We start from the raw sequence: 24,384 nt of genomic DNA, 5'->3' as shown, positions 1-24,384 counted from the left end.
GTATTGCATTGGCAATTATTTGGGGACAATATTGCATTTTTCTCCATGTTAACTCTTCCAACCTGGAACATTGAAAGACTTTCCATTTCCTTGAATCTCCTTCAATTTCCCTTTTTATATTTTTAAAATTTTCACAGTAGAGGCCCTTCATATTTTTAGGTATATTAATTAATTCCTTGTTTTTTTGTTATTGTTGTTGTTTTGTTTAGATTTGATTTTATTTTGAGACTAATACATATGAGGTTGTTTTTTCGGATTTCAGCCTGGATCTTCCCATTGTTGGTAACACAGAAATAATACTGATTCTTGTGGTTTTTATACCCTGCTACATTACTGAAAGTTAGCATCACCTTTACTAACTTGAGGGAGGAAGCTATAGGGTCCATTAAATACAGGATCATTACATATGAGAAAAGGGATAGTTTTACTTCCCCTATTTGGATCTCCTTTATGTTTTTCTCTTGCCTATTGTTCTTGCTAGAAAGTCCACAACCATTTTAAAGAGTAGTAGAGAGAGTGGACATCCTTGTCTCATTCCTGATTTTAATGTCTTCATGCTTCCACCATTTGGTAAATGCTAATTATCTCTGTCACATACATACTGAGGAATGTTCCATGTATTCCTAGTTTCTCAGACCTTTTAATCATAAAGGGCTATTGGAGGTTCTTAAAAGCTATTTCTACATCCATATAGACGATTATGTATTTCTTGTCCTTGCTTCTGCTGATGGTTTGTATTATGTTTATTGACAAGTATATTGAATCCAATTTTATCCTAGGATGAATCCTATTTGATCATACCATATGATTTCTTTTTTGTTAATTGCTGAAATTGTTAGGTGAGAATTTTATTAAAAAGCATCAATGCTGCTTTTGACTTCCGGACCAAGATGGCGACGGGGCAGTAGGGAAACGCCACAGCTCTCTCCAACCAAAAAGAGAGCTCGAGTTCCAACATTTAATCTCCCCAAGAGACCGACAACAACAAAAAGACGAACACTCAGAGAAAAACCAGAGGTGGAAAATAACAAAAAAAGAAAGAGAGGAAAAGAAGAAACTCAGAACAGAGACGAGTGAAGACCCCTCCCCCAAGCTTTACTGGCCGCGCGGCAGTGCGCCAAGCCGCCGGCCAGCCAGCCCGGCGGGGGCTGCCGGAGCCACAGAGACACAGGGGGCTGCTTGCAGATCACCAGGTACCGGATTGCAGAACAGCGGATCGCCAGGAACAGAGAAACCTAACACGAGGATCCCACCCCCACCCCTCACTCTCCACCGGAGCGGAGAGGCTCCATCCCGCCAAAGCCACCCGGCACCAGCAGCGTGACAAAGGGACCTGTCGGCAGACCACCCGCCCAATCGCGATCGCAATTACCTTGCGGGGGGCCGTCCAACCCAGCCCGCAACCACCCCAACTGAACTCGGATTGCAACAACAACTGACGACCTACAGGGTGAGTACCCCACAGGGGACAGTGAATCCATCAAGGGAGACCAGAGCTGGAGGGAATCCCCAGACCCTGACCTAGACTCCCTACCCCAACACCCGGACCACAGGACCCACTAAAACTGGGAACTGTTCGAGAGCTCCACCAGCCGGTGGAGCACACTCTGCTGGCCAGGCCAGAGCAAGAGCGCCCCTGGAAAGGAGCTTAAATGCCCAAGCCAGGAACAGCGCCCCTGGGTCAAGACTACCAACAGTAGAAGAAATTTGAACTGTGTCCTCCAGGCTGCATAACCTAGGTGATATACACATTAGCACAGGCCTAACGAGCGCGCTCCAGGCTGGGGCCGGAAGCAGGCCCAGGGACCGGCGCCTGAACAAAGCAAAAAGGGTCAGAAGTGGGGCTGTGGCTCAAATGGTAGGGTGCCAGCCTTGAGCTGAAGAGCTGAGGGACAGCACCCAAACCTAGAGTTCAAGCCCACAACCAGCCCAAAACAAACAAACAAAAACACATCAGGAGCCCATAGCAGACTCCAGTATTTGGGAGAGTGCATCCAGAGCATCTGATCTTCCCAAGAGCACCCGCAGGAGCAAACACAAGCAGTCTAGGCTGCTCAACCCTTCCAAAGGCGGGAATTGCCAGCAATCTACAGCAGAGAGCTGAGAATCCTAAGTAAGTCAGAATAGCAGCTGGAAATAGGCTCCCAACAGAATCCAGATCAGGCACAGACTCTCTCTACCAATACAGAATCAGCAACCAAGCAAAGACAGACACACCAAAACAAGATTGAAGAGCAGTCTCCTGAACCCCCATGCGAAAATCACAGAGAAAAATCACAAGGTTTACCACTAACCAGGACAGCAAGCTCACCTCAAAAGCCAGCAGCCACGCAGGGGAGAGCCCCAGTGGAAGCAAAGCAGGAATGGAAGACAAAAGCTACATCCAAGGGTTGCTGGAGGCAATGACTCAAGAAATAAAGCGAGAAATTGGTCAGAAATTGAAAGAGCACAAGGATGAACTATCAAAAGATATACAGGATATCAAACAAAAGTTGGATGCAAAAATAGAAGCTGCACAAACCTCAGTAAGAAGTGAGATAAACGCCAAATTAGAGGTAATGCATACTGATCTCACCTCATTGAGAGGTGAGATCAGTACTCTGAGAACCAACATTGAATCCATAAAGGGATCCATTTCCACCATGCAAACCACAATAGAAGCCACGGTCAACAGAGTGAATGAAATGGAAGGTAGAGTGTCAGATACAGAAGACAGAATACACCAACTGGACCAAAAAGTGACAGATATGGAAAAATCACTCAAATTAAACCAAAGGGAAATTCAAGAGCAAGCAGATAATGCTAAAAAATTTAACCTTCGCATAATCGGAGTGGACGAAGGTGAGGAATTCCAGAGCAAGGGAATGCAACACCTATTTAACAAGATAGTCAATGAAAATTTTCCCCACCTCAAAAACGACCATCTTAACTACATCACAAAAGCTTATCAAACACCCAACAAGCAAGATCCCAGGAGAAACACTTCTAGACACATTATAGTAAAAATGATGGATCTGAATAATAAGGAAACAATCCTGCATGCAGCAAAAATGAAGAAGGAGCTATACTACAACGGGAAAAAAATTAGAATCACTGCAGATCTCTCCACAGAAACAATGAATGCAAGAAAAGCCTGGGAAAGCACCATACGAGCCCTGAGAGCCAATAACTGCCAACCCAGACTGATATACCCGGCAAAGCTAGCATTCACATTCGATGGAGAACTGAAAACTTTTAATAGCAAAGAAAAACTAAATGAATACATAAACATTAAGCCAGCATTACAAAGAATTCTAAGAGGGGGGACACAACCTGAAGAAAGCAACCAGGAACTGGGACCTGCCCCAAACAGGCATTACTCAAAGTCTAACTGAGCAAGCACAGGAGGAAAGGAAAGAAGAAAAACTTAGGAAAACGGAATGGCAGGGACAACAATGCATCTCTCTATACTTTCTCTTAATATAAATGGGCTGAATTCGCCAATTAAAAGAAAACGAACTGAGGACTGGATCAGAAAACAAGACCCTTCCATCTGTTGCCTTCAGGAGACCCACCTCTCAGCCAAACATACAAACAAACTCAGAGTGAAGGGGTGGAAAAGGATCTACCAATCAAATGCCCCCAATAAGAAAGCAGGTGTAGCTATCCTGATATCTGACAAAATAAACTTTTCATTAAAATCAGTACAGAAAGACAAGGATGGACACTACATATTAATAAAGGGAACAATCCAAGAGGAGGATATAACCATCATCAACTTATATGCCCCAAATATCGGTGCACCCAGATATGTTAAACAAATGCTCTCAAACTTACAGAATAAAATAGATCTCAATACGATAATACTAGGAGACTTTAACACGCAGAGGATTGGCAAAGAAGCTACCGAATTAAGTGAGGCCATACTTCAAGCGGAATTAACTGACATCTACCGAGTATTTCACCCTAAAACAACACAGTACACATTCTTCTCAGCAGCTCATGGAACTTTCTCCAAAATAGACCATATTATAGTTCATGCAAGGAACTTAAGCAAATACAAAGGGATCGACATAATCCCCTGTATCCTATCTGAACACAGTGGAATCAAGCTAGCTCTCAATAACAAAGCATACCGCAGAAATTTCTCTAATACATGGAAATTGAACAGCACACTCCTTAACAAGGCCTGGGTAACAGAAGAGATCAGAGAAGAAATAAAGCATTTCCTACAACTCAATGAAAATGAAAACACCTCACAAAGAAACTTGTGGGACACAGCAAAAGCAGTCCTGAGGGGCAAATTTATTGCCCTCAGTGCCCACATCAAGAGAATGGAGACAGACCAAGTAAATAATCTCATGTTGCAACTAAAACAGCTAGAAAAACAAGAAAAAATGGGACCTAAAGCTACTAGACGAAGCCAGATAACCAAATTGAGAGCAGAGATTAACCAATTAGAAAATCAGAAAACCATAACCAAAATAAACCAAACAAAAAGCTGGTTCTTTGAAAAAATAAACAAAATTGATGGCCCGTTGGCAAGATTAATTAAAAAAAGAAGAGAGGAAACCCATATTAATAGGATTAGGGATGCCACGGGAAACATCACAACACGTACCCAAGATATCCAAACAATTCTAACAGACTACTTTCAAAAGCTATACTCTCTAGAGGAAGAAAATCTGGCAGAAATGGATGCATTTTTAGAGAAATACAAGTTACCCAAACTGAGCAAAGAAGAAGTTAACCAATTAAATAAGCCAATATCCTATAATGAGATACAGGAAGCTATCAAAAGCCTTCCAACAAAAAAAAGCCCAGGACCAGATGGATTCACAGCAGAATTCTATAAGACCTTTAAAGAAGAACTAATACCCATACTCCTCAAGCTCTTCAGAGAAACAGAGAAGGAGGGAGCTATCCCAAACTCATTCTACGAAGCCAATATCACACTCATCCCCAAACCAGGCAAAGACCCAACCAAAAAGGAGAATTACAGGCCAATCTCCTTGATGAACACAGATGCAAAGATCCTTAACAAGATTCTAGCTAACAGAATCCAGAAACACATAAAAAAGATAATACATTATGATCAGGTAGGCTTCATCCCAGAGACACAGGGATGGTTTAACATACGTAAGTCAATAAATGTAATCCAGCATATCAACAGAGCCAAGGTCAAGAATCACATGATTATCGCCACAGATGCAGAAAAGGCCTTTGATAAAATTCAACATTCATTCATGCTAAAAGCTCTGGAGAAAATAGGAATAGAAGGAACATTTCTAAAAACAATAAAAGCCATTTATGACAGACCAATAGCCAATATTATACTTAATGGGGAAAAGCTACTACCAATCCTCCTAAAAACAGGAACAAGGCAAGGATGCCCACTGTCTCCACTCCTCTTCAACATAGTCCTAGAACACTTAGCCAGGGCAATAAGGCAAGAAAAAGACATTAAAGGAATCCGCATAGGGAAAGAAGAAGTTAAACTATCCCTTTTTGCAGACGACATGATACTATACCTCCACGATCCCAAAAACTCCATCCCCAAACTTTTAGAAATCATAAGTCACTTCGGCAAAATAGCAGGATACAAAATAAACCCACAAAAATCAGTTGCCTTCCTATACACTGATAACGCACAGGAAGAGAGGGAAATAAAGGGAGCAACCCCATTCACAATAACCTCCCAAAAAATAAAATATTTAGGAATTAACCTAACCAAAGATGTAAAAGAACTATTTAATGAGAACTATAAAAAGTTAAAGAAAGAAATTGCAGAAGACACTAGAAAATGGAAAGAGCTCCCATGCTCCTGGATAGGCCGACTTAATATAGTAAAGATGGTGATACTTCCAAAACTAATATACAAATTCAATGCAATTCCTATTAAAATCCCAATGATGTACATCACTGAAATACAGAAAACAGTCCAAAAATTTATATGGAACAACAAAAGACCTAGAATAGCCAAAACAATTCTAGGGGATAAAGACAATATGGGAGGGCTATCCATGCCGAACTTCAAACTCTACTACAGAGCTATAATAACAAAGACAGCATGGTACTGGCACAAAAACAGACCTGAAGACCAATGGAACAGAATAGAAGATCCGGATATAAATCCACAGGCCTACAGCCAGCTGATATTCGACAAAGGAGCCAAAGACATACAATGGAAGAAACACAGCCTCTTCAACCGCTGGTGCTGGGAAAACTGGGCAGCCACATGCAGAAAACTAAAAGTGGACCCCAGCCTATCACCATGAACCAACATCAACTCAAAATGGATTAAAGACCTTAACATTAAACCTGAATCTCTGAAACTACTGCAGGACAGAGTAGGAGAGACACTTGAACTAATAGGCACAGGAAGGAACTTCCTGAACAGAGTCCCAGGGTCACAACAAGTTGGAGAGAGACTCGACAAATGGGACTACCTTAAAATAAAAAGCTTCTGCACAGCTAAATCTATCGCAACTAAGCTAGAAAGACAACCAACTAATTGGGAAAAAATATTTACCAGCAATATATCAGACAAGGGGTTAACATCCTGTATATACAGGGAACTCAAGAAACTAATCCCTCCCAAACCTAACAAACCAATTACTAAATGGGCAAGGGAACTAAAGAGGGACTTCTCAAATGAAGAAATAAAAATGGCATAGAAACACATGAGGAAATGTTCATCATCCCTGGTGGTGAAGGAAATGCAAATAAAGACAACCCTGAGATACCACCTTACCCCAGTCAGAATGTCCCACATCCACAAATCAGCCAACGACAAATGCTGGAGGGGATGTGGAGAAAGAGGAACCCTATTACACTGCTGGTGGGAATGTACACTTATACAACCACTTTGGAAAACAGTCTGGAGGGTCCTTAGAAAGCTAAAGATTGACCTCCCTTACGACCCAGTCATACCACTTCTAGGCATCTACCCTGAACAACAGGAACCAATATACAAGGACAAATGCACCTCCGTGTTTATTGCAGCACTGTTCGCAATAGCTAGGATATGGAAACAACCGAGATGCCCCACCACAGATGAATGGATCCAAAAATTGTGGTATCTATACACAATGGAATATTATGCAGCCATTAGAAATGACAAAATAATGGCATTTGCAGGGAAATGGATGGAGCTAGAAGGAATCATGTTGAGCGAGGTAAGCCAAGAACGAAGAGACAAACGGTACATGGTCTCCCTGATAAGTGGATGCTAAATCCAAAAGGTTAGGTGATACGACAAAACTAACAGGACTTAAGAAACAAAGAACTCCCGCTCATCTGGTTGAACCACTACTAAATATCCCCATGCTGCTGATCAAAAATATGGTATATAACATGTGAACACTGTTATATATTACAGACTGTGGTAGACAATTTGCTCCAGGGAAGTTAGAATGAACTTGTGACTTTGAAATTATGTAATCATTTAATCACAATCAAAAAAAAAAAAAAAAAAACCTCGGGGAAGGGAGGGAGGGAGGGGATGGTAGGGGGAAAACAATGGAGGGGGTAACAATGTTCAAGAGGAAGTGTACTCATTACCTCACTCATGTAACTGTAACCCTCTGTATAGTAGCTTTACAATAAAAAACAAAAAACAAAAAACAAACAAAAAAAAAAAAGCATCAATGCTTACCAAAGAGTTGGGTTAATAGTTCTCTTTAGTTCTCTTTCTTTGGTGAGTCCCTATGTGATTTGGGGAAGAGTCTTATTCTAGCTTTAAAGAATGTGTTTGATAATTCCATTTTCAGTTCTATTCCATTGAAGAGATAGGTTTGAGTATTGTAAGTTCTTTTCAGGCCTTAATTTCATGGTAAATTAATTCAGTCCTAGATTTTTCTGGAATGGATAGTGGTTTATTGCATTTCATTTTCATTACTCTTAGGTGTAAGTACTTGGTTCAGATTGTGTATAGGAAAGCATCAATTTCTCCAGGATTCTCCAGGCGATTGGCATAAGGTTTTCAAAGTACTCTCTTATAACATTCTCAATTTTGCTTATATCTGTTGTGTTGTCTTATTTTTACCTCTAATTTTCTCTCTTTGGGTGAGTTCTCTTATTGTTTTTGGTGGGATTTTATATTATGAAGGTGATATATAGAGAGATGGGTTACATTTACATAAGTAATGAGTATATTTTTAACAGTGCTATCCCTCCCTCAGTTTTTCCTGCTTCCCCAACCCTGACATCCCCCTCCCCCAAAGTAGTGAAGTTCATTTCTAACATAGTGTCTACTGTATATCACTGGTGCTTTGGTTGATCTTTGTCCCACCATTTCTGTGATTTCCCTTCCCTTCCCCAAATCAGATTAACATGTATAAGACAAAGGGTTGAGAAAACAAAAACAGTTACTACAGAGAGTAAACCAAAGGGTGAAAACTAAATAGAAATAAGTAAAAAGAGTTAACTATACAATCATCTTTTATCCATTTTTTGGAGCTCCTTTCGATAAGCATAATTTTTATATGGTGATATTCATATTGCTATTGAGCTATTGTAAATAGCCTAGACATATTCTAGTTTTTCCAAATGAGTGAAAACCTGTAGCCTATGATTCTTTGGGTCTGACTTGTTTGACTTATTATGTTTTCCAAGTAGTTCCATTTCCTTACAAATGGGGCAATGCCATTCATTCTGATGAATAGTGTTTTGTTGTGAATATATACGACATTTTCTTGATCCATCATTGCTGGGTCATGGGGAGCTCTATTGAGGAACCTCTATATTTCTTTACAGAATATTTGAACAAATTTACATTTCCATCAGTAGTGTAATAATGTTCCTTTTTGTCCACATCCCCACAAGCCCAGTATGTTATTATTAGTTTTCTTCATAATGGTCATTCTAACTGGGGTGAAGTAAATTCTCAATGTTGCTTTGATTTGCATTTCTTTTATGGCTAGATGTTGCATATTTCTTCATGTGTCTATTGGCCATGCATATTTCTTCTTCAGAGAAGTCTCTCTTTAAATCTTTAGCCCACTTATTAAGAGGGTTGTTGGTTCTTTGAGAATTTGTTTTTTTGGGGGGTTAACTTTTGGGGCTCTAAATATATTTGAGATATGAGGCCATTGTGTGTTGTAGAGAAAGTAAAGATCTCACAATCTGCTGGCTTTTTATCTATATACCTATATAAGTTCTCTTCTTAGTCAGATTTGGTAAGGGTCTCTCAAGTCTGTTAATTTATTTAAAAAACCAACCCTGATTTTTTGATTCTTTCCATGTTTTATTTTGTCTTTATTTAGTCATTTCTGATTTTTTTTATTTGTTTCTGTGTACTGCTTTGTGTCTGAGTTTGTTCCTGTTTTCAAGGAGCTTGAGGTGCATAATTAAAATATTCAATTGAGATTTCCCCAGTTGCTTGATGGACATCCCCAGAGCTATGTATTTTCCTTGAAATACTGCAAATACCAGAGGAGCTGGTAATTCGTGTGTTCATTTTTGTTAAATTCCAGAAACTTTCAGATTTCTTTTTTTGGGGGGGGGAGTCCGGTTGTGGGGCCTGAACTCTGAGCCTGGGTGCTGTCCCTCAGCTCTTCAGCTCAAGACTAGCACTCTACCACTTGAGCCACAGTGCCACTCCCGGCTTTTTTTCTTTGTGCTTATGTGGTGCTGAGGAATCGAACTCAGGGCCTCATGCATGCAAGGCAAGCACTCTAACACTAAGCCACCTTCTCAGCCCCTCAGATTTCTTTTCTAATACCTTCAGTGTCCCATTGTTCATTCAGCAACATGTTGTTCACTCTTCATGGGTTTGACAATTTTTTATTTGCTTTAGCCATTTAATTCTAAGTTTGTTCTCTTATGATCTGACAAGATATGGGAATTCAATTAATTTTTCTTTGGACAGAATATCCGTGTGACATAGGATATGTTCTATTTTGGAAAATCTTCCATGAGCTGCTGTGAAGAATGTATATTCTGACGCTGAATGTATATTCTATACATGTCTGTTAGGACTAGGTGGTCAATGCAGTTATTGAGGTCTGCAGTTTCTTGGTTGAGTTTTTCCTTGGATGACAATGATTTGTTGAGATGTGTTTTTAGGTTAAGTAATATTTGGTTGATGAAGTGCTATGCTCCAGGATTCAGGGTTTTGATATTTAGACTCTACATATCCTACTAATGTAGAGCTGCCATTATCAGTATGTAATGTCTCTTCTAACTAATTTTAATTTGAATTCTATTTTATCTTATGTTAGTAATTCTACCTCAGCCTGTTTAGGGTATCCACTGCTAGAATTCTGTAATGTGTTTCCTATCCATTTTGTTTCCTGCTCTTCTCCTTGATACCTATCTCCCCCATGCTTTATCTTCTAACTGAATCTTGAAGTTCCTGCAAGATCGTTTCTTATTTCTTTGATTAGTTCTAAATGATGATCTCTTCTTTCCTGTTAGACCTATTCAGTCTTTGATGCTTGAGATTATCTTCTATGTAATCTATTCTCTGTGGAGAGATTCTTCATAGATTTGTATTTATCTGTCTTCAAAACGGTCACTTTATATGGCTTTTATCTTTATTAAGGTTTTGTTTTTGGGCTTGTGTGGACTTTCTTTACATCTTTTCTTTGAATAGGGGGGTTGGGACTTGGTCTTTTAACTGTGTCTTCTCTCATAAGTTTTAAGTAGACAACTATTTTTTCCTAGGACTCCCTTGCCTTCTCAGAATTTACTTATCTTTCTCTTTGTAGTCTCCCTGAATTATTTTGCTAATATTTGGTTGGTCTCATCTTGTTCACAAATTTCCTTGTAGAGGTTTTGTATCTTTTCGGTAATCACATTTTTCAGCACTATTTGTAATGTATTTTGAAAACTACCTTCTATGTCCTTGATTGCCTGTTGTAATGCCTGCTTATTTACTGTGTGAATTACACTACCTTGACATCACTATTTTTTTGTATTTTTCTGATTGGTTCTGTACATTTGAAGGATGTCGTGGCTTTCATTTAGAGCATCTATGATCTTAATATTTGACTCTCTATGTTCTTGGTTGATTTGCCAGGTGTTGGTATAGACTTCTCCAATGATTTTCTGGAATTAAGTTTTTGTCTAGCCCATTAAGTGTAGGAGGAGAGATCAGTTGTGGTGAGATGTTGTCATGTTAATACTTGTGGTTCCAATGACAGTTTGAGCTGTCCAGTGGTAAGGTGAAGTGTGTCTGTGTTTGGATGTGGCTGTCTCTGTCCCTGATTTTTTTCTCATGTGGCCCTTTTATTTCCACCTGCAGCTCTGCTTTTGAACATGTTCCCCCACCACAGTCACAGCAGTCACCTGACTAGCTGGGTAACTTTTCATAGATTTGTGTTTTTTTGTGATGATAATATAAAATCTTTTATGTATTGTGGATCTATATATAATTATAGCTGACTTGCTTTGACCTTCTAGAAGTGGAGTACCTGCTAGGACTCTAAATCTCTGTTTCATTAGATAGAGCTAGGGTAATTTTCTGTTGTTTCTCTGCCATTATTTTTCCACTTCCTCAGGTTCATTTTTTATTGTGGAGTTTTTCACCTAATTTTGGGTATGCGATGGTTGTACCAGGTTATTTTCTTTTTTTCTGTTTGTGTTACTTTGAAATAGTGATTTCAGCCTTGTATGAAGAGACAGTAATAATATGAATTGTAAGTTATTACATCGAATGAAAGGGAGCAGACATTTTAACCTATTTGCTATAAATGCATTAATATTAAGCAAAGCTAATAAAAATGATTACTTCTTTACTCTTCAGAGGATGAGTATAGTACTCTTGGATATCTTGTAGGAAAAGAAATTGGACTCATTACAACTGATGCCTTACATTGAAATTACAGGCTAAACTTTCTTTCTTTTCATTTCTTTCATAATAGTATTACAATATCATAATACCTGAATGTTGATTTGTTTTCGTCTGCTATTTTCAATTCCATTCTTCATCCATTAGGAATCCAGGTCTTTGAATGACCAGTTCTTTAAAATACCTATATTGCTTATATTATTTTTTGAATCTCAGTAAAATAAATATGAATTTATATCTGAGTCTCATCTTTACCTACATTCATGTGAAATGTATGCAGTCTCAAGCAAGGAAACTGACTATTTTACTCTTTTCTGTTATTTAATCTAATCAATAAATCTTTTCTCTTCAGCAATATGTTCTCACCTTTTAGTGTTGATTTTTTCTTTTTTCTTTTTTTTCTGTTTGTTCTCACCTTTTATATTGCTCCAGTGAACATGATGTATTTCCAGTACTTTTATAGAAGTACATTTAAAGTTTTGAACATGGAGACAAGCCCCCTCCATTATTTCTTTAAAGTAAAGCCTTTGAGACTCTTTTAGATATAAAAATTAAAAAGTTCAATGCTCAGGTTTATACATGAATACTCTAATGGTTCAGTCAATTAGACACAACAACTGCAATACCACAATAAGTCTTAAAGGCACCAAAATATTATTGTTCATGAATTAGAAAATGACTAGTCAAAACAAAGTTTATATTATATTTAAAAGCTAAAAAATGAAAATTACACTCAGATTTACTGTCAGTATCCTATTTCCAAGAATACATTTTTCAGCAATCCGGGAAACAAAAAAATAAGGGTTTGTCACAGAATGAAAGATGTAAAAACAGACTGTATTTGCTTAAGATGATAAGTATATGCAAATCATTTTATTTTTTTCAAAGATACTATAAAATTTCATAAGAGGATTTGTGATCAGAAGTGATAGGTAAGCAAAGTAACTGGAAATCTGTATATGGAAATTTTGCTTTCAGTAAAGGATGACAAGTTTCACTAAATGAACCTATAGAAGATGATTTTGTATCTGCAACACACATCCAGTATTCTACACTGTAGACATATTCTGATTCTCTTCCCTCAGTTCCTGTTCAATATTCTTCTACTTTCATGTTGGAGATTCATTGTTCCAAGTTCTCTTTGTCAAAAATATTTTTATATATCCTTTAAATGTAAAGGAGTGTTTGGCTTGGGACCCTATTTACGCTTGGTATTTGTTTACCTTTAATGTTTGCCATTTATCATCCCAGGCTCCCCTTTTGACCATATCAGCTAAGAAATCTGTAATTATTCTGACTATGTATCTTTTTTATATAATCAGTCTTTTCTGATGAGAGCTTTAAGAATCCTTTCCTTGATCTCTAATGATCCTCTAATGGATTATAATGTGGTGGTGGGTTGTTCTGTTCTGGTATTCTCCGTTTGGTGTTCTAAAGGCTTCTCTTCTCTGAATGAGCTTATCTCTTTGGATGTTTGACATTTTCTCTGCTAGAATTCTGTAATATGTTTCCCATCCACTTTGTTTCCTGCTCTTCTCCTTCTTGATACCTGTTTCCCCAAGTTTGATCTTCTAACTGTCTTGAACTTCCAGCAAGATCGTTTCTTACTTCTTGGTTTGGTTCTAAATGATTATCTCCTCTTTCCTATTAGACCTATTCTGTCTTTGAGACCTGAGATTATCTTCTATGTCATCTATTCGCTGTGGAGACTTTCTACTTTCTTTTTGATTTCCCTGTTTTCTCATTGCTCATATTTTAGGGCTTCTCTCTTTATTAAAACTTTGTTTTATGTTTTGTGTGGACTTTCTTTACATCTTTTCTTTGGGTAAGAGTGTTAGGGGATTTTTTTTAGCTGTGTCTTCTTTCATATCTTTTAACTAGGCATCGTTTTTTCCCCTTATACTCCTTTGACTTCTCAGAAATTATTTATCTTTCTGTTTGTAGACTTCATGAATTATTTTGCTAATCTTTGGTTGGTCTCATCTTGTTCACAAATTTCCTTGTAGATGTTTTGTATCTTTTCGTTAATCACATTTTTTAGCAGTATTTGAAATATAATTTGGAAAGTATCTTCTAGGTCCTTGATTGCCTGTTGTAAGGCCTGCTTATTTAGTGTGTGAATTATATTATCTTGACATCCATTTTTTAAATTTCTGATTGGTTCTGTCCACTTGAAGGATGTCTTGGCTTTCATTTGGGAGATCTATGATCTTAAAAGGTTACTATCTATGTTCTTGTTGATTTGCCAGGTTTTGGTTTGGTCTTCTATTTTCCTTTGTTTTTCTGGAATTAGGTTTTTGTAGACAGCAGTTGTGGTGAGATGTTGTCATGTTAATAAATACTTGTGGTTCTTGCTGGGAAGGTGGTTCAGTGGTAGAGCGCTTGCCTTGCATGCCTGAGGCCCTGGGTTTGATTCCTCAGCACCACATAAACAAAAAGAAAAAAGCCGGAAGTGGTAGAGCGCTAGCCTTGAGCTGAAGAGCTGAGGGACAGCACCCAGGCCCAGAGTTCATGCCCCTCGACGGGACCCAAAAAAAAAAAATGTGGTTCCAATGACAGTTTGAACTGTCCAGTGGTAAGGTGAATTATGTCTGTGTTTGGATGTGGCTGTCACTGTTCCTGCTTTTTTCCCATGTGGCCCTTTTATTTCCACACTGCATCTCTGCTTTTGAACATGTTGCCTAACACAGTCACAGTAGTCACATGAATGGCTGGGTAATTTTCATAAATAGCTGTTTTCTTGTGAAGACAGTATAAAAAACTTCTTTTGAATTGCATATCTATATATAATTATAGCTGGCTTCGTTTGATCCACTAGAAGTAGACTTTGTATAGAACTCTAAATCTCTGTTTCATTAGATAGAGCTAGGGTAATTTTCTGTTGTTATTCTGCCATTGTTTTTCCACTTCCTCAGGTTCAGTTTTTATTGTGGAGTTTTTCACCTAATTTAGGGTATGTGATGGTTGTGCCAGGTTATTTTCTTTTTTCTGCTTGTGTTACTAGAAAATAGTGATTTCAGGCTTGTATGAAGAGACAGTAATAATATGAAATGTATGTTATTACATCAAATGAAACGGAGCAGACATTTTAACCTATTTGCTACAATTAAATTAATATTAAGCAAAGCTAATGAAAATAATTACTTCTTTACTCTTCAGAGGCTGAATATAGTACTCTTGGATATCTTGTAGGAAAAGACTTTAAACTCATTACAATTGATGCCTTACATTGAAATTACAGGCTAAACTTTCTCCTTCAGCAGGCAAAAGCTTCATTTCTTTCATTTCTTTATTATAATATCATAATACCTGCATGTTTATTTGTTTTCCTCTGCTATTTTCAATTCTATTCTTCATCCATTAGGTATGTAGGGCTTTGAATCACCAATTTCTTAAAATACCTATGTAGCTTATATTGTGATTTAACTCTCAGTAATATAAATATGAATTTATCTCTGAGTCTCATCTTGAGCTATATTAATATGAAATTTATGCAGTCTCAAGCAAGAAATGTGACTATTTTACTCTTTTCTATTTTTTAATAAATAAATCTTTTCTCTTTTGGAATATGTTCGCATCTTTTATATTTCTCCAGTGAACATCATTACTTTTATAAAAATAAATATAAAGTTTAGACATGAAGACAACCCCCCCTCCATTATCAGTTTAAAGTAAATCTTTGGGGACTCTTTTATATATAAAATTTTAAAACTTCAATGCTCAGGTTTATACATGAATAATCTAATGCTTCAGTCAATTAGGCAAAAGAACTACCATACCACATTAACTCTCAATTTACTTAAAGCCACCAAAATAGTGTGCATGAACATCACTCATTTTTCGAAAGTGACTGGTCAAAACATAGTTTATATTATATTGGAAAGATAAAAAAATCAAAATTACACCCAGATTTTCTGTCAGTAAAAAAAAAGAAATGTATTAAATGTTAATTAAAGATGAACTTATTTCAGGTTCTAGGAAAAAAGGAAAAGCTGGGATAATAGAAGTACAATGTATTTCATAATATCAGAATAACTGTAGTAATCCACTTACAGAAATGGTCTATCAAGATGGCTTTTCAAGGTTGACTGTGAAAAATGTTCATTTCCAAGTCACCACCATAAAGCAGATCACATCCCTGGGGGCAAACTTTTGAAAGGAAGGTTCCCCTTCCTTCCTTCTCTTTTGATAAATCAAACCATAATATTTCTACAGTTGTGACCAGCCTGGAACACATTTTCCCAAGAATATTCTGTAGTGTAAAAAGGACCAACTATCAAAACAAAGGTGAAAATTCTTTTCTACTACAGAATGACTTATCTGGCTTATATTTTTTGTTATTTTCATTACTTCAAACACATGGATTATTTATATTGGGATTAGACAAGTGTCAAAGTATTAATGGAATAAACATTCAGTTTACTTTCATATATCCAATATAATACAATTAACCCCTTATGGAAAATTAACTCCAACTGTAGAAACAATGTCAGGAATATAAAATAAGCCTCAATAAATATAATCTGGCACATATAAACCAGCATCTACTCAGAAATTCAGTCGCTCTATAAATATTTATTTGGTACAAAATAATAAATATTTAATTAATGAATATGACTTTTGTCATCTGAAATACTCCTCGTGACAATAATTGTGTATAATTGTATAGATGTCACCTACACAGGAATTTAACATGCATTTAGAAATCAATTTTCCACAATTTAAGCTAGATGAGAGGAGTAATATCCTCGTGTATTGTGTGGTGTGAATTTTACCACAGTGCTGAACCCTTCCACCTAATACCAAGAGTCATGTGCAATAATTTATTTCATGTTAAGATGAGTGCTAAGTGTAGAATACAATTTGAATTATTACATTAATTCACAGAAATGAAACAATAATGATATGTTATTTGTTTAGATTCTAATGCTATTCAATTTTACAATTCATGAAATATATTATTAAAATTAGTTTCACTTTCTTCTTTTCTATAGCTGGCTATTTAAACATTACATATTGCATATTAAACATTCAATATTAAGAAATAAAAAATGAGTAACTTATTATTAAAATGATATATTATTAAATTGTGATTTAAATTATAGTGCTAACAAATTGTGTTGAAAACAACATTTAATAGAATTATGGGTAATATTTTTTAAACTCAGCGGCTTGTTATTTGTTTCCTAATTGTGTCATTTGTTATTACTGGCCGAAGTCATCTCTTTACCTCGGTTAGTTTTCTATTTCATCTCTATTGGTTTGCTGATTGTGCATTTTGTTTTCCCTTTTTAATGGCTGACATGAGGCTGAAAATCTGTATGCTAGGTTATTACTTCTTATGTAAAAGTAAAATTACTGATCTCCACAGCTGTTGCCCCCACTTATATCTCCTGTATTGCTGCTCACATATATTTTATTTTATTTTTTATTTAAATTGTATTGTCAAGATAAAGTACAGGGGGGGTTAGTTACATAAGTAAGGAAATGAATTCATTTCTTTTATAACTTGTTACCCCTTCTCCAATTTTTCTCCCTCCATCCCAATGCCCCCCCCCCAAGATTATTTCCAACATTTTGTTTTGTGAGTATCACAGTTGTTTAGGTTACCCATTTGTCCTTTGTCTCACCATTTTGTTTTTTCTATTTCCTTTCCCAAGTTCAGATCAACATAATTACAATACCCAGGGCATCAAAATCCAATACAGTGACTTCAGGTGATAAACCATAGATGGGGAAAACACAAATCAAACAAAAATAAAAACAAATCCCATAGTACATTAAGAACAACAACAAAGAACATGTATTGGAGTTTATTTCACTTGGAATCACCTTATAGTGTCATATGTACATAGCTTTGAGCTAATCTGCTCATCTACTATGGTTATCCTCGATGTACACAATAATGCTACCCAGTAATCTCACTTCTGGGCATTTAACAACGTGACCACAAACAAGGCTACACTAAAGCTACCAGCACAATTATGTTTATTACAGTAGTATTTACCCTAGCTAAGATATGGAATCAACTCAGATGCCCCTCAGTAGCTGAATGGATCAAGAAAATGACACACACACACACACACACACACACACACAACAGAGAGATATACATACATGCACTACTATGCTTCCAGGGCTGGGGAAGTGGCTCAGTGGTAGAGCACTTGCCTTGCATTCCTGTGTCCCTGGATTCGATTCCTCTGCACCACATAAGCAAAAAGAAAAAAAGCCGGAAATGACGCTGTGGCTCAAGTGGTAGAGTGCTAACCTTGAGCTGAAGAGCTGAGGGAAAGCGCCCAGGCCCAGAGTTCAGGCTCCACGACTGGACACACACACACACACACACACACACACACACACACACACACACACATACACACACAAAATCCTATGTTTCCATCAGAAAGAAAGCTACCATCTCATTTTTGAGGAAATGGAAGATCTTGGAAATAAATCATATTAAGTGAAGTAAGCCAGACTTAAAGAAACATAGGTCCCGTGGTTTCTTTTATTTGTAATAATTAGTTTACATCAAGGATAATCTCATGTAGTTTAATTTGACATTTTGTTCTATGTTGAGCATGCAACATTATTGCTATATTGTTTGTTATTATTTCTACAAATAGGCAGGAATATTTAAAGAATTACGTTCATCTTATCCATTACTGAAGGAAGAACAAATAAGAGCAACCCCTACTCGGAAAAACAACTCGTACTAATTTAGCTTCATTCCTATGTAAGGCCAGTGTTGTCCCCTGTATCCTCATGTTGTACATTACGACTCTATACCGGTTCAACCAGTATATCTACTATCTTCTACATTGTGACCTAAATGCCACAGTAATTCCAATTTATTTTACTTTTTAAAAAATTTCTCTCTTAATGTTTGAGGTTGGTGTGTGTGTGTGTGTGTGTGTGTGTGTGTGTGTGTGTGTGTGTGTGTGTGAGTGTGTGTGTGTTTACAAAGATCAGAGTACATTATTTTTCTTCATTTAGAATACATCTTTCAGGTCATTGTAAGTTGTGGCTAATGGCATAAGTATCTTGCTATTTTAAGAATGAAACAGAGAAAGATATTTGTCATGTATCACGGTTGCTTTATTAGTCTGTAGTTGAACACTGAACTTCGATTTATATATTGGCTGTTGTTGTGAATGATGTGAATAACAATGAACTACAGATATATTTGAGTTACCCAGAGAGAAATAATCACATGATTGGTGGGGCAGATGATATTTTAACTTTGGAGTTCTATAGAAAACTGCATATTACTTTCTGCAAGGAGGACACTAATCTGTATTTTGAAGAAGAGTGTAGAAAATCTCCTTTTCTCCACACTCTCACCAACATTATTACCTTTGTTAAAGGTAATAAAGTGCCGGTTTTTGCTATGTGCAGTACCCCAGACTGGCCTTAGACTTATCCAACCTCCTAAATGCTTGGAATTAAAATCTTTTGCCACCACACCTGATTCCTTTGATCTTTTTGATAAAAGTTATAGTAGTTATGAAGTAGTATCATAGTAATTTTGAATTACATTTCTCTAATGACTTTTGCTCACAAAACATTAAGCCAGCATAGGAGTTGTATTAAACAACTTTGTAAACTTACTGGCGATTTTTCAGGGCTTTAAGAAGAATATGTCTATTCAGAACTTTTGTCCATTTTTAATCTAGTATCTTGTTAATCTCATCTTTAATCTCTCTATTCAAAATCAATAATTAATTCAAAGTAGTAGAAAGGAAAAATATTAAGCAACTCCTATCATTTTCAATTATCAATAGCATGATATTTCTTAATCATTTTCTGTTGACGCTTGAGACTATATAACTCAATTTAGTCAGACTTTTTACAAGGCTGTATGTGTTTTATTTATTTTACATTGATTGTTCTTTCCAAAGCCTGTGTGTCTAATTTCCCTTGGTTTCTTTCAGTCTCAATTTGTTGAGGTGTCAAATGAAGAATAAATGGAAGGAAGCAAACAAAAAAATAATATAGTTCATCTCATCTGATGATACTTCTACAAGAATGAGGAAAGAGTTGATCCAAGGACCTATGATAGGACATCAAAAAGAGAATTCATTTTTCTAGGTCTTTCTTATCTTTGTGATGTAATTTAAATAATGTAAAACACAATTTACTACTAAGATACTTTTATGTTTTATCAGTTTTGCACATTTTCATATGGACTCCACCTCAGTCTACAACATTCCTTCATCATTCTGTCCCTGATATTTTTACACACACAAGACATAAGATAACCAGTTTGATTTACAGCATGAGAAGTTATCCACCTGGCTTCCTTGGAAGCAGAGCATGGTCAATAGATAACATTACTTCTGATTGCTCACTACATGTAATGGTTTCTGTAATACTTATCACATTCTTTTTAGTATTTTAAAAACTTCTGGCTAAACTCAAACTCATTCATAGACGTTTGTGTTAAGTATTTCACAAGTTTTATTTCCCTTAATTCTTAAGATAACATTTTCTATAAAGCTAATGTTATTACCATTTTAGTGTTTGGAAAAATTGTAATTAAAGGCAGTAAGTGCATGGCTCAAACACACACTTTGAGCAAAGAAATGAGTCAAAGTTTCCAAAAGTCTTTCAGCAATACACAAAAGGTAGGTAAAATCTCTCCATTCTCTTACACTCTCAATTCAATATTCATATTTCCAAGAAATAATAGCATAGCAATTATTGCCCATGGTGATAGTTTGCTGTTACATTTGGTCTTCAACACAGATTGTGTTGGTGACATTGGGTTATCATGCACAGAGCTGAGCTTATAAGAGAAAAATTTCTTCAGTCCCATAGTTCCTGTTTCCTTTTTAAAAAGTACTAAAACTTTTAAATATTTTCACTTATTGTGTTAAGAATCCAAATAAACGAAAAAAATTTGCATATAATCACTCCAAAATGCTTTAAAAATAAATGATAAAACAGGACCCCGTGAAGTAAACTTTCTTCTACTTTTAAAATTATTCTAAAAGACTTGCGCTGGTTGGTCACATCTGTAACCTAACTATTTGCCATATCAACACTGAAGCTAGAGATCTGTGGATAACAGTTGGAAACCAATGAGGGAAAAATAAATTCATAGGATTATTTTTCAAAAATTTCAATGAATTAGCAACAGGCCAGGAACGGAGATGTAGCTCATATAGTAGCTCACCAATCTAGAGAGGAAAGGCCTAGCAAGACTTTGAAGCCCTGATTTCAAACTCTGAGCACACCAACATACATGCAATTGGATGAGAACACACGCTCTTGCACACGCACACACACACATTCAAAATACCTTCATATTAGTGTTTTGCATTAATTTCTTTGTTAACAATATTATATGAGTAAAATAAAGGAAATAAACTCTTCCATCTCAGAACATGTTATATGTTTTCTATTGTAAAATTCTGTACACAGGGGTCACATTTACATGAGCAAGGTAATGAGTACATTTCCTAACATGCATTGTTACCTCCTCCTTTATGTTCCCCTACCATCCCTTCCCTCCCACCTCTACAAGCACACTCCCCTCCCTAAGTACACTTCCCCTGCCTAAATTGTAAAGTTCATTTTTCATCATAGTGTCATGTGCATCTCATTGTTATAATGGGTCAACCTGTATCCCTATTTAAGCATCTTGTTTTTTTTTCCTTTCCCTCCCCAAATTAGAGGAACGTATATACAAGATGTGGGCGCACCAACTTCAAATACAGTGTAAACGGGTTATAGCATGGGGGAGGAACATATAAAGAAACAAAAAAAAACACATCACCTGTTATAAGTACGTAAGAATCAATAACAAGCAAGAGAAAAACACACGTGTGTTCCTATCTTGGGTTTGATTTGCCTAATCTGGTCATATGTGCAAAGCTTTTAACCTTTTCTGCTTATCTCAGACATAAAATAGTTATTAAAAATTAAGGAAAACATAGGGCCTATGTTTCTTTGGATCTGGCTTACATCACTTAATATTTTTTTCCAAGTCTTTCCATTTTCTAACAAATTGGGCGATGCCATTCTTTCTGATGGAGGCATAGAATTCCATTGGTATAAATACCACATTTTCTTGATCCATTCATCTACTGAGGGGCATCTGGGTTGGTTTCAGATCTTAGCGATGGTAAATAATGCTGCAGTAAACATAGTTGTGCTGGTAGCTTTAGTGTGGTCTTGTTTGTGATCATCTGGGTAAATGCACAAAAGTGGGATTCCTGGGTCATAGGGGAGCTCTATGTGGAGTCTTTTGAGGAACCTCCATAGTACTTTCCAAAGGGCTGAATAAGTTTACACTCCCACCAAGAATGCAGTACAGTTCTCTTGTGGCTACATCCCCTCCAGCATCTGTTGTTGTAAAAGTATGGAATGGTTCAGGAATTTGCCTGTCATCCTTTCTCAGGGGCCATTCTAATCTTCTCTGTATTGTTCCAATGTTAGAGTACTTGATGCTGAATTTAGCATAGAACATTTTTTATATATAAAGTGTAATTTATTTTCTTAAACTAGACAATTCAACAAAAAGTAAGCTCAAAATAATTGCCATGAAATTTTAGAACCATGTACTTCTTACATAAGCACACATTTAAGAATAAAGACTGACATGTCAAAAACAAAATAATTCCAGATATTTGTTGTTCAAGAGATGTGTAAGAGGAGGAATTCAATTATTTTATACAAGGCACCTGTCATAATGAACACTGAAGCAAGTGTTAAGGTTTTTTTTTAAAGTTTTAATGTTTTAAACATATTCAATTTTGGGAATTTGCTTATATATGCCAAAACTAGGACTGTTTGGCAGGACATAAATTTTTTTGGGGGTGGGAGTCTGCGAGTGGGGCCTGAACTCTGGGACTGGGCGCTGTCCCTCAGCTCTTCAGCTCAAAGCTACTGCTCTACCACTTGAACCAACGTGCCAGTTCCAACTTTTTTCTTTTTGCTTATGTGGTGCTGAGGAATCGAACCCAGGCCTTCATGCATGCAAGGCAAGCACTCTACCACTGAGCCACCTACCCAGCCCCAGGTCATAAAACTTTTTGATAAAGTATTTAAGATTTATGGTAGCAGACATATGCTACTAAGTATGTACATTTCAGAGTTTATAGAAATTTTACTAATGAGAAGTTGCAAAGTCTTTGTGTAAAGGAGCAGAATAAAGAGTTAAGACTTTTAACTACATAGTTTCTATAAAAAATATAGGGCTTCCTTATTTTAGATGTTAGTGAGGAACAAATGATGATATAAGCCATATACAAATGATGAGATGAGCCATAAATAATAATCTTAATGGGTAACTTTAAAGACTGCTCATAGCCTATAAAACTCTTGTTGAACATCATAATCTTAGGCAGTTTTAAATGTACAGGAATATGAGAAAATAGTAAAATCTAATACGTAGTACCCTTCAAATACTGAAAACACTGGTAATTGTTTTGTTTTTCGTTTTATTAATCATTAATATTTAATTATTGGTTTTTCTTATTTGTAGCATTGTTTTCCTTGTTGTAATATAATACAACTTTTTGTAAGTCATCATTATGAAGTACTTGGAGAAGGTTACTGGGATGGCCAAACCATTTTTTATAGGTGCATGTGAATTTACGAAGAGGAAAATTAAGAACAAAATATTTATTTATAAAGTTATCAAGTAGAGTCTGAATCAGGAATGTTGATAAATGTCCACACCTAAAATCTTACCCAGAGGCTGAAGCAGTGATTTTAAAGAGTTGAGGCCACAAAAGTGAGAGACTGTGTTTAGTTTTGTTTTATATTTTGATTTTGCTGGTAATGGGGCTTGAACTCTGGGTCCTACGTGCTGTCCCTCAGCTCAAGGCTAGTGCTACCACTTGAGCCACAACACCACTTCCATCTTTTTCTGCTTATGTGGTGCTGAGAAATCAAATCTAGGGCCTCATACATGCAAGGCAAGCACTCTAACACTGAGCCACCTTCCAAGCACCTGACAGAATGTTTTTTTAAAAAATCAATTATCCAACATTTGCTTTCTGCTTTAGGTTATGTTATTAAATATATGAATACCTTTTTATATCATTGTGAATTGTCATACTTCTGAATTTATACTAACTTCAACCACATTATCCTTTTCAAAGTCATGAAATAGCTCAGAGTTTGCTTCCATGAAGATTGTTTTTACATTTAAAATTTCTCCTGAGACATTTTTATTTTTAACAAAATAACTTTATATTTCATTTTGATGGGTTATCATACATCAAATACCTTCAAATGTATATGTAGAGTCTAAAGACAGCAGTATGAATATTCTCATACTGCTCTTGTTTATCTGTTATACACTTTCAGTATTGTGATATTTCTCTTTCTCTTTCACTCTCCCATTTCCTCTCTTTCTCTTTCATGCTCCATGTCTGCTGCTCTTCTATGGTGAAAACTTTAAAAACTTGAAAAAGGAAATCAAAACAGAACTTAGAAAATGGGAAAAACTTCCATGCTCCTGGATTGGAAAGATTAACATCGTGAAAATGGCAATACTTCCCAAGGCTATCTACAATTTTAGTGCGATACCTATCAAAATTCCAACCTCATTCTTCAAGGAAATAGAAGAGGCAATCCAAAAATTCATATGGAAT

The 24,384-nt window shown here is 36.4% G+C and overlaps 1 non-coding gene across 1 annotated transcript; it reads right to left on the bottom strand.

Annotated features, from left to right (window-relative positions):
• Positions 1-22,136: 22,136 nt before the first annotated feature.
• Positions 22,137-22,240, bottom strand: LOC122100500. Its single transcript, XR_006146180.1, has one exon. It is a non-coding gene; the product is annotated as a U6 spliceosomal RNA (small nuclear RNA).
• Positions 22,241-24,384: the final 2,144 nt, after the last annotated feature.

The sequence above is a fragment of the Dipodomys spectabilis genome, unplaced genomic scaffold (assembly GCF_019054845.1).
Source record: "Dipodomys spectabilis isolate Male_0828 unplaced genomic scaffold, ASM1905484v1 ptg000581l, whole genome shotgun sequence".
NCBI classification, from domain to species: domain Eukaryota; kingdom Metazoa; phylum Chordata; class Mammalia; order Rodentia; family Heteromyidae; genus Dipodomys; species Dipodomys spectabilis.
This window is presented reverse-complemented; position numbering and strand designations above follow the sequence as displayed.